This window comes from Protopterus annectens, chromosome 4.part1 (assembly GCF_019279795.1).
Source record: "Protopterus annectens isolate FY-2018-M chromosome 4.part1, PAN1.0, whole genome shotgun sequence".
NCBI lineage: Eukaryota > Metazoa > Chordata > Ceratodontiformes > Protopteridae > Protopterus > Protopterus annectens.
This window is the reverse complement of record NC_056734.1, coordinates 245,616,415-245,632,615: the sequence shown is the minus strand read 5'-3', so window position 1 is coordinate 245,632,615 and position 16,201 is coordinate 245,616,415.

Genomic DNA, 16,201 nt, shown 5'->3' with positions numbered 1-16,201 from the left:
ACACTGCTGTCACTATTATAGGAACTAGAACCTCTCAACCTCTTAGATCAAGGAATCTGGACAAAGTCATGAATAATGGGTGGACAAACGCTCAAGAATAAGGACAATTATGAAATACTGCTCTTACAAACTTAGAAAGTTGATAGAATAACAGGTTTTGCTTTAGCCTGATTATTCTGAAGGGTATGAAGTCTGAAACTCAGATCTCTGTTATTACTTTAGGTCTTCAATCTTTAATTACTTGTCAGTGTATTTTGCTTACCAACTGCAGGAGCCCTAGGCCTCTGAATTCCTGATAGTCCTGAAATGAGTAAAGGAAGAGGTAATGACAACAGCACCACATTTAACAGTGTAACAAGATGTAATACCTGTACTCATCTATATCTGCAGTAACCCAAGTGTTAACAAGAATATGACTGACAACCTTAAAAATAAGTTTAAAACTGCAACTATCTTAAATTCCCCACCCAAAACACAACTTAACACACACATATAAACTATTGATACTATTTCAGAATGCCACAGTATTCTAACGATGATCTAAAAAAGCATACCTCGAAGCTCCTCTTGAGATACAGGAGTGGCACCCATGTCCAGAACATACTGAGACAATGATTGCTGGGAGCTCTCCTGTATGGCAATGTTTGCCAAGAATTCCTCTGTAGCAGTGACATGGGGTTCTGCAGCAGGCCCACCACTGGTGATCTGGCTATTACGTGCCACTGCAGCTGCACACCTCTGTGCAGCTGTTGTCATATCTGTGGTTCTGTGATGCACCTGCTCATAAGTGTGAGTGTGTCACCAAATATCATTTATGTTTTGGACTAATTTGTCCCCCAGGGCTACACCTTGAGCCATACTGGCCCACCATCTGGGCAGCAGTACTGCATGATGTTGATGAAAGGCCTCTATGATGAGGTCATTCTGCACCTCGGTAAATGTGGACCTACATTGAACAGACATTTTGTGTCCTGAAAGATAAAAAAAATGAGAACAGATATATGGATCACATAAGTACATATAAACTGTTTACAGATAAAGCAGTAAAGGAAGGTCGTCAGTATTCCCCACTTAACAGACTTTAAAGATTCAACAGGGGGTCAAAATCTAATGGGGGAGGATAAAAAACAAGGAGAGTAACAAGAGAAACATATCCTTTTTTGGGCCATAGCAGATGCTCAACTATGCTCACCCACCCAAAATAGCAGTCCATTCTAGTCTGTGCCATAGCAGGAACTCATACCCCCCCCCCCAAACAAAATAATAGGCTAAGGACCAATTGTTCTAACCAAACAACTGTGAAATGCTAAAAGTGCTATCAAAGGACTCTTCAATGAAACGTGTACATAGTTATCGCACAGCATTATAAGTTAAGCCTACTCTACACCCTCTGTATCTCTGAAATGGCTTGAAAAATATGGCCATGCCATGATTACAGTTCTAAAAAATGCATACAGATTTACTTCACATTATTCTTAACTACATTCCAGCATATGCATTATGTAGATAACAAAATGGATACATACCTGCTGGAGTACAATACTCTATTGTAGAGATATACTGTTCAAAATAAATGCGTCGCTGAGTTCAAAAATGCAATAACTCTCATCCACATCAGTTTGCCTAGTTACACATTTGCCTCTTTATAATGGAGTACAGTAGTAATTGATTGCAACTGTCTTAGTCTATTCTTTAGAGATGCTAATTACAGCATAAGCAGCTGAACTGCATGCTACTCAACCAAAGCTGTGGCACTACTCAACAGGATATAAAACATCCACGTGGACTCCATGCTGTTTTATAATGCAGATTGGGGAATAGTGGCATACAGACACAAAGTAATCACAAGACAGATTGTAAGTAGCTGCTGCTTTTTCAATACATTTGTCTGTGCTACAGGCTGAAGCCAATGCTGCTGCTGCCAATAGCCATAGGCAGAGAAGGCAAAGACTTTGCAGGCCAAGGACACAGTACAGGAACTGTGCGACCTTTGGCAGCCTTGACTCAGAGCAAGAGCCAAAATGAGGAAACTCATCATAGTGGAAAATAAGGTATGGGTTGAACTTAGAATCTTAGCCACGGGTACCTTTCACAGACAACCAGGGGACATACCTGGTGTGTCATAGATATCAGCATGCATGATCTGCCAAACATTCCTGCATGCTATGCTACAACATGGCAAAGAGCACATATATTTTACCATTCGTTCTGCAGAGAGGGTCACAAGAATGTTATATTTGTAACATGTATCGCACTACCCTGAAGTAATGTGTGCCATACACTGCAGTCATGTACACATGAAAATAACATCTGGGGAACAGGATAGGGTCTACACCGACTGTATGGTCTACCACTCAAATAACTGACAAGTCATGTGTAATGGCATGGGAATCATCTGGAACATGTGTGCTGGCGACCCTGACAGTTAACATGACTCCCATATGTGCCACATCTTCCAACTGCACCAGATGTGTGGGCTATGGAAGATATCTCACATGCTTATTTAGGGGTGGATGCATGCTATGCACTGTAGTCATGGCTGATGAAACCCATCATAAATGCCCACACACACACACACAAACACACAAACACACACACACACACACACACACACACTGAAGAACATCTTAATGAGATAAGTGGTCCAATCTGTAATGTCATAGAGCATGTTTTTGAGCTACTGCAATGATAATGCTAGTGCCTACATACATCTAGCCAAGGCCTCTGTTACAATTCACTGATGCTACCCAAGTTAATCTTGTGAAAACAGCTGCAGCAGGATCAGCAAGGGGTAGGGGAATACATCCTCTTGACATTGCCAAGGTCACCACAGCCACAGGCCGATGATGAGTCAGAGGTGGAACCAGCAGCTGGCGTGGTTGTAGGCAGACATAGGCATGCTCATTATGTCCTTGCATTGCCTAGGAGACAAGCCATGGCACACTGACACACCCCCTAGGAGTCTAAAACCACCCTCTTACTTCACTATACTTTTGTACTAGGAAAGCATTGCAGAGAAAAGTTTGACAGTAAGGATACACATTGCAGTTTCTGACTTCTCAACCCTCCCTATATCAGACAAAAGGCAGAGTAAAAAGACCAATACAGTCTTGTTAGTGCCATAGCAGGAAAACACCTTTGCTCTCCCACCCCCAAAAGGACAAGCAATGCTTGTTTGTGACATCCAACCTGACTTTCTTTAGTTGGCAACTGCATATCATATTATTTCCAGTTAATATCCTTTCACATTGAAAGTGCAATGATATAGAATGGTTTACACACTGTATGTCTTAGAGTACTGGTCAGATAACAGCTGAATGACCAAGGAACACAGAAAAGTAAGACAATGGTGTATGTTGATCAACAAGAATCTTAACAGGGTGTGTAATCACTAAGTGCAATATTTTCAAAGATAAACATTTCACTAAATGTGTACCTAATGTAATGTTTTACTATAACTGTATATTCTGTGTAATTTGTTTGTATGCTGAATGAGTATTGTTGCTTGCTACAAAAGTGTTTGTGTGAAAAACAGGATTAAGGCATCCATCCTGTGTTTTGAATGTGCATTGCATGGTGGTTTGGATTCCAGACCTATGTAAGTATATTTCATGTGTACTAACATATTTTACTGTGTCTGTCATACATTGATTTCTGTTTCTGCCTGTTATTATTTGTTTTTTTCTCTTAATTCTTTAGCCATTATTTGCATGGTGCTGCTCTTAGCACAAAGAGCTTTGGCTATTCTCAACTGGTTTACACAAACAGCGGCAGTGCACAAACTGGATGACTGTTCCACTTAGGTAGCAGACAGGACTAAGAAATCTAAAAATAGAAATGGGATGCATTCTATTAATGTAATTGTGCCTGGTGCAAACCTGTCAAGTGCCATTGAACTGCATTTAACAGTGTGAACCTCAAATTGAATACTAATCTAAGAGATGGTCATGTAACTTCTCCTGTGGCTGCAGATGTCAGATGTTGGGCTGAAGTTCATATGGTCCTGGGTTTGACTACAAGGAAGGTGTTGGGCTGAAGTCCACATGGTCCTGGGTTTAACTACAAGGATCGCAGCCTTTATTTTACTGTTGTGACCTTGCATTAGACAGCAATGACAAACATAAACAAGTGTTTATTTATTTGTTTTGTGGTAACAGCTGTAAGTGTCGGACTACCATACATAAGGTCCTGTGTTATTATTTATTTATTTATTTATTTATTTCCAGTTTGGTGACCGGGGCGGTCCACTGGGCACAAAGAGCCTATTTTCAGTGGAGGCCCGGGAGAAAAGCTCCATAGTACAAAGTGTAAACTACATAATTCAGACTACATAGTACACAGAAAAGCTAGATAATGCAAAGTTAACAAAATACAGAGAAAAGCTAGATAATTCAAAGTTAACAAAATACAATACATAGTTAACAAAATACAATATACAGTAGCAAAGAGGTGCAGTAACAACTTGTAAGTATTAAATAGCAAACTAAGAACAGTTAAATTGCAACATATATACAATATATAATACATATTTATATGTTTGTAGATTGAGAACAGTAGTATATAGTAGAATGTGTTTATTTTTTAGAAATGTCAGATAGTGATCTGAAAGTAGTTATCGAGGGATACAGCAGACTCCATTCTTTTTTAATGGTGTCCCACTTCACATTATAGTCACTCAATTATAGCAGTTGACCTAATATTTCTTATATCATAATTATTTTCTTGATGGCTGGCACACTAATATTGTTTCAGTGTTCAAATACAGCAGACTCCATTATTTTCTTAATGGTGCCCCACTTCACATTATAGTCACTCAATTATAGTTGTTGACCTAATATTTCTTATATCATAATTATTTTCTTGATGGCTGACACACTGATATTGTTTCAGTTATGCACTTATGTATTAATGTCTGTATTGGTTACCATCACACAAACATGTTGCCTGTGTTTGCACAATGGTAAGCAATGCACACCATTTTCAAATGTTGCAAAATCAAAAAGTGCATGCTCTCAGTATCTGTGATAACTGGAATTGGTGGAAAACATCATTATAGATTGGTCTTCATCTGCGTTAGACATGGCTGGTGTTTGTGCAGAGGTTTTGAGATTTCTGTCTTAAAGGAGGGATGTGCAGGAGTCCAAAGTATTTGTTGGACTTCTAGTGACTATGCATGGTCCCTGGCTGTTGCAAGAGTACTATCATGAATCCAATTACAAATCAGATGAATGGAATACATTTAAATAAATAGTGTAAAACACCAAAACTGATGAACAAAATGTCTACATGCTCAAAATTCACCAGGGTTGAATGATAACATTTCCCTGAAACCATTGCTAAAACAAAGGGCAAGTGTAATAAAATAGATTTATGGTGAATTTGTGAGGCATACATACAAGGTATTCATATATATATATATATATATATATATATTTAAAAACATCACAATCATTACAATATATATGATTTTATACATGAGTTGATAAAATTGTTTAAATTAATAGGAAATGATGTAATTAATTATTTGTGTGAAATGATTGGATGCTGCTTCTTTTTAAACAGTAAGGATTTGAAACCAAAATGACTCTGATGATGCTGTATGAATTTATGCAAAAGCGCTTAATCTTTTTTGGTGGTGCACAATAAATTTTACATCTTATCTACGTGGTTGAATTTTTTATTTTTAAGATGCATGGAATAGTTTGGCTCAGGATTTGTCCAGTGCTACCAGTACCCCCCACACTGGTGAACAGTGTAGAAACCACTACAGAGACCTCAGGATTAGGAAGAGGGATACCCTTGAACACTGGATCGAGGTGTGTCAGACTGGCAGTACTCCAAAGATGTGTAAGTATTGCTTACAGGCACTGCTTGTAAGAGTTAGGAGCTGCATTTTTTCAGGATTGGTGTTCTTAATGGTATTATGTTGTGTTCTGCTTTTCCACAGCTCATGCAGATAGATTGCTGAATCTGCAAAAGTATGAAGCAAGATTGGCACAGATGCAAGATGCAAGTGGTATGTATACATCCAAACAGGCCTGTTATTGTAGCACACTGAGTATGCATTTGTCAATTGTAAAGGAAAAGTATGCATGCATTAATCTGTAGGATAAAACAAGAGTCCAGTATTACAGAGTAGTCAGAGGTGGTTGGTTCAAAAACCACAATTCCCAACTGTGCAATATGGTTAAGGTTTGCATCGATATTGTAATGTAATGTAAGACCTATAAACCAGGGAAAGCAATAGTCTACTGAAGATTGTCATCAGTATGATTAGAAAACGTATATATATATATATATATATATATATATATATATATATATATACAACATATCCATGATTGCTTGATGCAATTGGTAATATATTGTGCTTCTGTTATGAGCTTGGTTGTCTTAACAGTGTAAAAGCTATTTGTTAAGAGTTGGTAGAGTTAAAATTAAAAGTAGCATAATTATACCTCCCAACTGTCCAGATTTGTATTTCATATCTTTGGCATGTTCCTCATAAAATTTTTGGTTTTCTGACAAATCACTGGTTTTATCTGAGGACTGAAGTCACTAAATAATGACAGATATTTGAGTTTCAGACTTCAAATCATTCCTAAAAAGGTATGTTCCAACAAACCCTGATACTCTTGCAACTTTCTAAGTTGATAGGAGTAATATTTAAAATACGTCCCTATCTTTGGGCCTTTGCCCCCCTCCCCCATTTTGTCAGGGTCTGTCCAGATTTCTTGCACTGAGGTAGAGAGGTATGATCAAAATAGAGTCATAGAACTGTATACATGCACATTGTATGTCACATATGACATTAGTAATTTCTCCTTTTTTTCTCTCACCCCACCCCCTTTCCTCCTTTTTTATATTTGGTTGCTTTTTCTTAATTGTTATGTTATGTATAATTTTTTATTTCTTTGTTGCCTATTTGTTTATTTGTTATTATTTTTAATTGTGTTTCTCTTTTTTATAATTATTTATAATACTTATTTTTCTTTCTTAGCATTTTTATTTGCATTTTTCCAGTTATGTTTTCTTTTATTACTATATTTTAATGTTTTATGCCATTACTGCAGCACAGCAGGGTAGGCCAGTTCCCTATGATCTGCCTGCACTCACTCCACCAGCTACAGCTCCAAGGCCCAGCAGTTCTGGGCTGCAGCCTGACTACACCCTCCATGCTGCCCATGGCCTCCCTGGACCCTACGGGAGTTCTGCTCCAGATGATGGGCCTGTGGTTCCCTCTGTCAGCAGAGGCAGAGGGGGTGATTTTGTCACCCAAGCTGAACTGCCAGGTAGGATTGTGTGCCACACAACTGGTGCATGTCTATGCTGAGTGGAGACACTGTTCTCCATCATTGTCCTGAATAACACAAGGATATGCAGACGTCAGACACTGCAACCATTGGCAAAGTGAGGTGACAGTGATATCAGTCCAGTGGGTGAGGACTTGATTCTCACTGTCACCAAACTTGATGCCCATAAGTTTGTGATTTCCCCAGCCTCACCCCAATCTTGGTTTTCACTACCCCTTGTGTGTCCTTCACCAACCCTGTCTTTTGTCTCATATGTCTTGTCTATCAGCAAATGCTTCCCCACCTTATCAACTTGCTTGCCCAGACATGCCAATGTCCCTTCCCCGACATTTTTCTCTTTCCTTAAAAAAAGAGGGCACCTGTCCCCCCAAAAATATTGTTCCATACTTAGCTCTCTATTTCACACGTCTACTTGACACACTTGATTTGGTCCAATTGGCTTCACAACATCATTATATTGGTGACACCCCTCTCTCTGGAGGTGACAGTCCAAATTCAGCTAAGATTCTGTACATGTAATCATTTGCTACTATTAAAGAAATGGATAGCTATGGTTCTTTAAAACACCCTTCCTGCACATTCCTGCCTTCCTTTCACTTTTTCTCCTGCTTGCCCCCCCCTTTCACCACTTTCCTGTCTCCCCCATTTCTTTTCTGTAAAGAATCTGTGGGTGATGGTGAGCAATACTGAATTTTAGAAGACTGAGAAATAGCCATAATCATTTATCACCATAAATTATGCTCAGGTTTTTATGCCCACAGTTGCTTTCTTTTGAAACATCAGGGAGATTGGATTTGATGTTCCTTAACTTAAATTGCTAACAGTATCATTTCCTATCACTTATGGATTTGGCCATAATACTGAATTGACTTCAAGTCCAAATGAATGGTCAGCATTAACATTACTGAACCAAAAAGTTGTCCAAGACAGTTTCCATTTCCCTAAACTGAATTCTGCACTGGCAGTGAGATATCCTGCCTTCCCCTATCCATAGAAAGAGACCTGTAAATCCCTATATTCATAATGCTCACATTTAGAAAAACTTCTTTCTGCTCTGAGAGGCAATCCTTCCACTAGGATTGCACCAAGCAGCAGTATGCCATCTGGAGGCATTGGTTTATCTTTTCTTAAACATAGATGAGACAGTGATTTATTGTAATGACTTATTAAATAACACTTTACTAGTTAACGGGTCAAGGAAATGATTATTTGAAAAAAAGAGACATGGGTTTACTTTGGCTAGACACTGTTAGATTAGATAGGGGCTCTTGACAATAACTGTAGGAAGGTGAAAGAGGAGGAAACTTTATGATTCCATTATGTACTGGTTAAACTGAAGGTCTGCTTAAAAAATTATCATCATCTCAGTAGGGAGGGAAGAGATATTTTTGAGAAAACTCCAATTAATATCTGACATTACAGGAAAAGGTTACAAATTCTCCAGTATGGGTTATTCTTTTGGCTATCCAAAAAGCTATCCTATCAAATCAGTCTGGTGTTAGGAGTCATTTTACCTTTTTACATTAGTGGAGTTAGAATAATTTTTACATCATGAATTTTAGAAATAGAATTATTGAATGCAGCTATTTTTTTTTTCTTTTTTGAAATTGCTGACATGTACTTAGGAAGTTAGTTTTTGAAATGTTGGGACCCACTTCATCATGTCCAAAGCTATGGAGACTGAATGGCTAAATAAACAGGCTTGCATATGTCAAGTCTAAGAGGACCATTTCTTAGAGTATTCTCTTTTCTCCAAGTTATGGTGATGTTGGAGTTGGTATATATAAATTTGGGGAGTAGTCATGCCCCCTACATAGGGAGTACAGGTGGGTTGATTCCCTGCAAACAAAGGTTAAAGGAGAAGAGTGAAGTTTGGCATTCATTCTTCTCCTGCATTTTATTGTGTGTGTGTGTGTGTGTGTGTGTGTGTGTGTGTGTGTGTGTGTGTGTGTGTGTGCGCGCGCGCGTGTGTGCTGGCACTCAGCATTACAAGTGCCACTTCAATGGGAGCTATCATAGGAACATAGAAAAAGAAAAACAATATTAGACATATGATCACAGGGACCAAAAGAAGCCCTTCCATCTACACCTTTAAGAGGGCACATTTAAAAGTACATTCCACCCTTTACAAGTACTTCATAGTTCACACCCCTCAAATCAAGTTGTACATGATAACCTGGTATAAAGTTATGTCTATGTTATTTATAAATTCATGGTATTTCTTAATTCAAATATTCTGCGCACATCAGATTTCCTTCACCACTCTTAATTTAAAAGTACCAAATGTGCCTTCTTTCTTTATGAATTTCTCAGCACACACACACTCAAACGCACACACATACACACACAAACTCTCACATATTCTGTGTCAAGCATTAGGATGTCCATCTGCCCATAATAGCTGTTCATTATTATAGTGCATTGATTCATCTTGTTGCACTGATACATAGTTTATTAGAATAAATCCAGTATTGTTCAGGATGTCTGTACAACATTTAGCAAGCTACAAATGGCATTGTCTCATACTAAAGAGTTCACGCACTTTATAATGATAATTAACTATGGTCTTAGTATTGATATCTTGCAGTATTTGAACTAGTATTCCCAAGCATTTAGTGCCTCATAGTTTTAGTACTGGTTTGTTTTAAGTGCCCAGTGCCTTATAGTCCCGAGGAGTCAGAAATAGTAACTGCACTGTGGATATCTTTGCTTGGAAGGTTTCTGCAGGGCTGCCACTCACCTGTTAATTGGCATAGTCAGAAGTCTCACTCTCAATGATCATCCTATAGAAGGTGTGTACAACTAAGCAGAGTGCGTGTGTGTGTGCGTGCGTGTGTGTGCGTGTGTGTGTGCGTGTGTGCGTGCGTGTGTGTGCGTGTGTGTGCATGTGTGTGTGCGCGTGCATGTGTGTGCGTGTGTGTGTGCGTGTGTGCGTGTGTGTGTGTGTGTGTGTGTGTGTGTGTGTGTGTGTGTGTGTGTGTGTGTGTGTGTCTGTAGAGATATTTTTGCAACTGCCAAAATGTGTGCGCATGTGCGTGAGTGTGTTAGTGTGTGTGTGTGTGTGTGTGTGTGTGTGTGTGTGTGTGTGTGTGTGTGTGTGTGTGTGTGCACGCGCGAGTGTCTTTGTGTGTCTGTCTGTATGTTTGTATGTGGGTGAGCATGAGTGTTTAAAGGTTCCTGTGTATACACAATGCATGAGCTGGTAAGAGGAATACTAGTGCTTTCAGATCTGACAGGCCACTGCTAGATTTTGATATAATCTAAGTATCAGCTGCTTTATAGTTTTAGTACTTGTGTGCTTCAACTATCCAATGCATTATAGTGCTAATACTGCTACAATTGCACAGTGCCTTATAATGTTAGTAGTAGGGAGCTCCAAGCATCTAGTGCTGTAAAGCATCAGAAATGTGCTACAAGTATCCTGTCCTTAAAGCATTAGCACTAGTGTACTACATGTACTAATGTTAGTACTGATATGCACCAAGGTCTCGGTATCTTATAGTTATGTGGTGTAAACTAACAATAGGATGGTTTCCAGTAACTACAAGCTTCAAATTGATTTGTCTGTGTTTTACTTTTTTGTTAAGAAAATAATTTATAGAAGAAATCCATTACATAAGCCCCAGTGACTAAACTAGTACTGTGAATTTTAATAATTGCAAAGTATAGTAAAGATGTCACAGATAGGTGGATATCAATTTGTCAAAGATTCACATTGGCAAACCTTTCTTCATTGACTTGAAATTACCAAATGTTCAGTTCCATGAAAGTTCACATCCGTGAAAAGACTTAAGTAGGGAAAGGAAGCAATTGACCAACAGCACAAATTTGCCCTTTTCCCCACTGGAGTACGGTCTCGGAGTTGAAATATGTAGCTAGGGGTGGGTGTGGGGGTTGAACCCCCCCCCCCCCACTTGGGTGGGTTTGACATATTGCAGTGTGTGTTCTGGTGCAGTGTTGGCCAAGTGCTTCCTTTCCCTGGTAAAATATTTTTTTGATGTGAATGTTCGCGGAACTGAACATTCGGTGGTTTCGGGTCAATGAAGGAAGGTTTGCGGAAGTGAACCTTCGACAAATTGCTATAGACCTGTCACAGACATTTTTATGTGCTTAATCAAATTGCATATAACATTTTGAGCATACAGGATTGTTAATTGCAAGCACTTCTGCATATTGTTTGCTTTATACATTTTTGGGTAACCCATCAGTCTTGTCCAGTGAGGATGAAGGTGAGTGATAGTAGTATTGTTTTGTTAAGGGGAAATCTTTGATTTTAGACACCTGGAGCATATGCACAGTCTGGTCTAGATTCTGGAGAAGGTTGGGATATTTGAAATGAGAGTTATGTCAATACTACACAAAAAGGTAGATCTTTCTTGTATGAAGTCCTTTAGGCATATTGGCAGGGTCGTTTTGCAGCTGTTTTACTAGGAGATTTTAGTAATGAAATGAGGTGACAATCCTTTAAGAAAAAAGTTTATTACTGTTATTAGATTTAGCAAACACGTCTTTCATTGGGAAGCATCAACTGTTAGAAAATCAGGAAATCTGCAAACTGCTATTCACTGACAGGACAGTTTGCTTTCAATGAATATAACAAAAATCTATGCTTCAGCACAGAAGAATATTGCATCCATTTTTTTTTTCAAAATCTAAATGTTAACATACAGAAATGCGATAGTTTGAGTTTGAAACAGATGCATGCTGCTGTAAAACTATATAATCTGATCTGGACCTCCTCTTTGTGAATTAGTAGATGCCTGTTACCAAAGGTCAGGGAAATGTCCTCATACAAACATTTAGTTTAAAATTAATGATAATGGATTAGATAAGTTTTCATTGATTTTATGTAGGATACCAGCAGATATGTTGTCTGGTCCCATGACACTTGAGATTTTAATTTTTGTTTGTGGCGGCAAAGGGATTTCTACTGAAACTCTGTAAGGGATGTCAGCTGGAATTTTTAAGACAACAAATGCAGTGCTTTGAACAGTGAAACATAAAGAAAAAGTCACTCATTGAAGTACCTCAGTGTATAGCCATTACTTCTTTGTACAGTGACCTCATTGCTACCTTAAGCAATTAACAGGGATGTGGGTAGACAACTCTTATGTTATGGTAACACTTTGGTACAATTACTGCAAGATTTGATACTCAGTGTACTCCCTTGGAGAACTCAATTTATTTTTCACATTTGTTCAACTCACACTTATGGGTCATTTTCACTTCTAATAAGGAGACTATATAAAAATGCTTCCCTTTTATCGCACAAAGATTAAATAAGAAAATTAACTGCTTTCTTTATTTTATTTAATCTGCAATTGTTTTTAATGATTAGTAAAGCTTTGAAAGCTCAGATGCAGCTATGTAGATAACTGGAAACTAATAAGCCTGTATTTTTAGATATCCATTTTGAAAGGGATACAACATGACTTCTTTCTGGATATAACCCACCTGATAAAAAAAAAAAATGACGCTGAGTTTCTGGCAGTAGCTTACATGGGAGTGTTCATATATTTAAATTATTTTTGTTAGGCATGGCATTGACATTATAAAAAGGAAATAGATTTCAGTTTAAAATAATGATTAAATGTGGTCTTCCATCTTACAATGCACACATTAGAGGGAGTCTTCTAGATACATTCCCTGGGATTCACAAAGAGTCTCTCCACCCATGCTAGTGTGGATTGGGTAATTAGTGTGATGGACAAAATCTCTAATTCAGAAAAATGGTAAAACTACACAGAGAAACACATCATTAGTCACTCATTAGTGGCACATTACCCTGTTTCTGAAGTTAACACTGTGCTGTCAAATCTGACAGTACTTGAAATCTGCCTGTCAGCCTGTCAGCCCACATATCATGGTAACATAGGAACCTCCTACATGCATACATCACACACACACACACACACACACACACACACACACACACACACACACACGCACACACGCACACACACACACACACACACACACACACACACACACACACACACACACACACACACACACACACAAAATCACATTCATACCTTTCCATACAGACACACACATGCCCAGACACACACACATTACCAAATGCATGCCCCACAACTCTACTATCCTTATCTGTAGTTTCAGTACAAGCCATGACTACTGCCATGTGAGTGACTGTGTGAACACTGTCAAAAGAAAATACTCTCTTTTTCCTCGCAGAAAAAAAAAAATTAGCTGTACAGACTGATTCTCTGAATCAATCTGCTGAATTAATAAGGATCAGCAGCTATTTCCAGAAAGTGCACAGGGCAAGGCTAATGAGCGTTACCCACTTCCCTGGACTCTTGCATTAGCATGCAGTTTCCCAATCAAGACCACTTTCAGTGGTTTGTTCCTAGCCAAGGGAAAGCCATAGCATGAGAGGCATCTCTGAAGTGGAAAGGCTTTCTGTGTTGCAAAAATCTACTGCATTAAGGTATCTACATTATGTTAAACCTTCTGAATCCAGCCCATTGTCAACTATAAGACAGTGTGCAGTGAGTGACCTTCATGATGAGTATCCTGGCTGCCATCTCAATATCTTTGGTAGCTGTTTGCACACATACTGGAACTTGTTTAATTTGTGTCAACTAAATATTCAGTCTAGCAGTTGTATATTAGAGTGTGTTTGTATAGAAGGTAATCTTCATCTGGCTTATAACTGGAGATCGCTGAGTCTATCATCATTACTATGGTATACAAATAGAGATAAAATGTTTTCTCTCACTGCCTTCTCCAGTCACAGACATTCATATATCAAGGTTTACAAAGAAATTAAGAACATATGTGTTGTGCTTGAACATTTTATTCATGACATTTATGTTACTTGCATGCTTAATGAATCTTAACATGAACATAGCTGATATAGAATATGTTTGGAATTGTTGAAGATGAAGCTGATTTGTATTCCTACTGTTTTTTTCCAAAATTGAGACAAACCGATTTTCTGAAAAGACAAAAAATGGAAACCTGAGGTATATTTGGGAAAGGGTACTACTTATGTGAATGACAAACAAACAAGAGGCAGTGTTTTATTTTTTTACATTGTTTCATTGACTATGGCTAGCTATGTAACACAATTTCAGATGAACAACAAGTCACTATAGCCAAATTCCAGGAAAGCAGATAAAAATGAAACTAACCAACTCATGATAATTAGTACTTTGCATAAGCAGTACACCTTTTTGAATACTCCCAATGTATCTCTAAGAGGAAGAGCTCATTTTAAATCATTGTCTAAATGTATTGTTTTTTATCCTGGAAGTATAAGCAAAGAACTGTAAGGCACTCTGGCCTGACATCCAATAATAAGAGTAATTATTTTATCTAAAGTTCACTTTCTGCTTTTTCTTATCATGTGATCATGGAAATTATTTAATATAAAAAATATATAAACCACTGTAGTTTAGCTTGCACAAGTTTTGTCTAGTGATCGGGGAGACAGTGTATTGTTCTGAATAAAATAATAAACTTAACACTCTGTAATGTTTGATCCAATATAAGTGAGAAAAATCACTTCACAGTTCAAATGCATATATGAAACATACTATTCTGCAAAACAATAATGATAATGTTTCCACAATCAGTGGATGAAAGTGAATCCCCTGAGGATCAGAATCCCCAAATTGCATTTTCTGAAAAAACTGCTGAAAACCCCTTTTTTACATATTTTTGAAGAGGACAAGCCCCCCATGCACCCCCCCAATCTAGGGGCAAGACCCCTGCACACCTCCAAAATTACATATACTAACTCCATGGTTGCACCAACTCAAAAAAGAGGAATTCGGGGTGGAGCCTAGATGGCCAAATGAGAGCAGTGAATTTTGAGAGCTCCATAAACTAGTATAGTAATATAGGAAAAAAATATTATTTTCAAGTTTAAAACATCAGAATATATAGATAAATTATTAAACTACATAAATATCAATTTTGGTGGAGATATACAAAAAATTTTCCTGTCAAGTAACTTGGAGATATATTGAGTCACTGAATATGAACAAATCAACAAATTCTCATCCAGATGCTGCTTTGAAAAAAGAACTGCAATTGATGATCTACCTTACAGGAACTATCTTTGAAGATGGATGGCTTTAAAAATGACTTAGAAAACCTCAAACTAAATTTTCAAAAACAGACTGATACTCTTAAGGAACTATTACAGCAACTCTATACAAAAATAACAAATATAGAGACTTCTCTAAATGACATTGAAGGGAGACTCAAAGAGGAAGAATTCCAAAAAGAATTTCTGTTTAAACAGAAACATGGCTGCTTAACAAAATAGATGACTTAGAAAACAGGGAAAAGAGAAACAACATAAGGATCTTTGGTCTGCCTGAAAACACTGAAGGAGAAGACATTATTTTGTTTTTAACAACCTGGATTCCTGAATTTTAGACTTGAAAGAAGAACTTTCATTTGGAATTGAAAGGGCGCATAGAGCACTGAGGAAACTTGCTTTTAACTCAACAAATACTCCACCTAGATCCATAGTTATAAAATTTATTTTATTTGTGGACAAGGAACTAATATTAAAATCTGCTTGGAGAAAACTTAAAATGCAATCAAAGCCTGATGAGGTTTGACAATGATTCTTCCAGAATACTAGAACAAAGGAAAACAAGTCTGGCCAATAATAAAACTGTTGAAGCAAAACAACATTAAAGCACAGCTGGCCTTTCCAGCCAAGATAAAAATACTTTTTGGCAATGAGATGAGAACCTTTAATGACTTAGAAGAAGCTACTATATTCATCAAAAACAACATAGTGTATATTCCAGAAGAAATGGAATGGATGGCCCCTACACTTAAAAGAATAAAAGAAACAAATTCTTAGACTGATGCTAGAAAGAAGAAACAAAAAACTGATT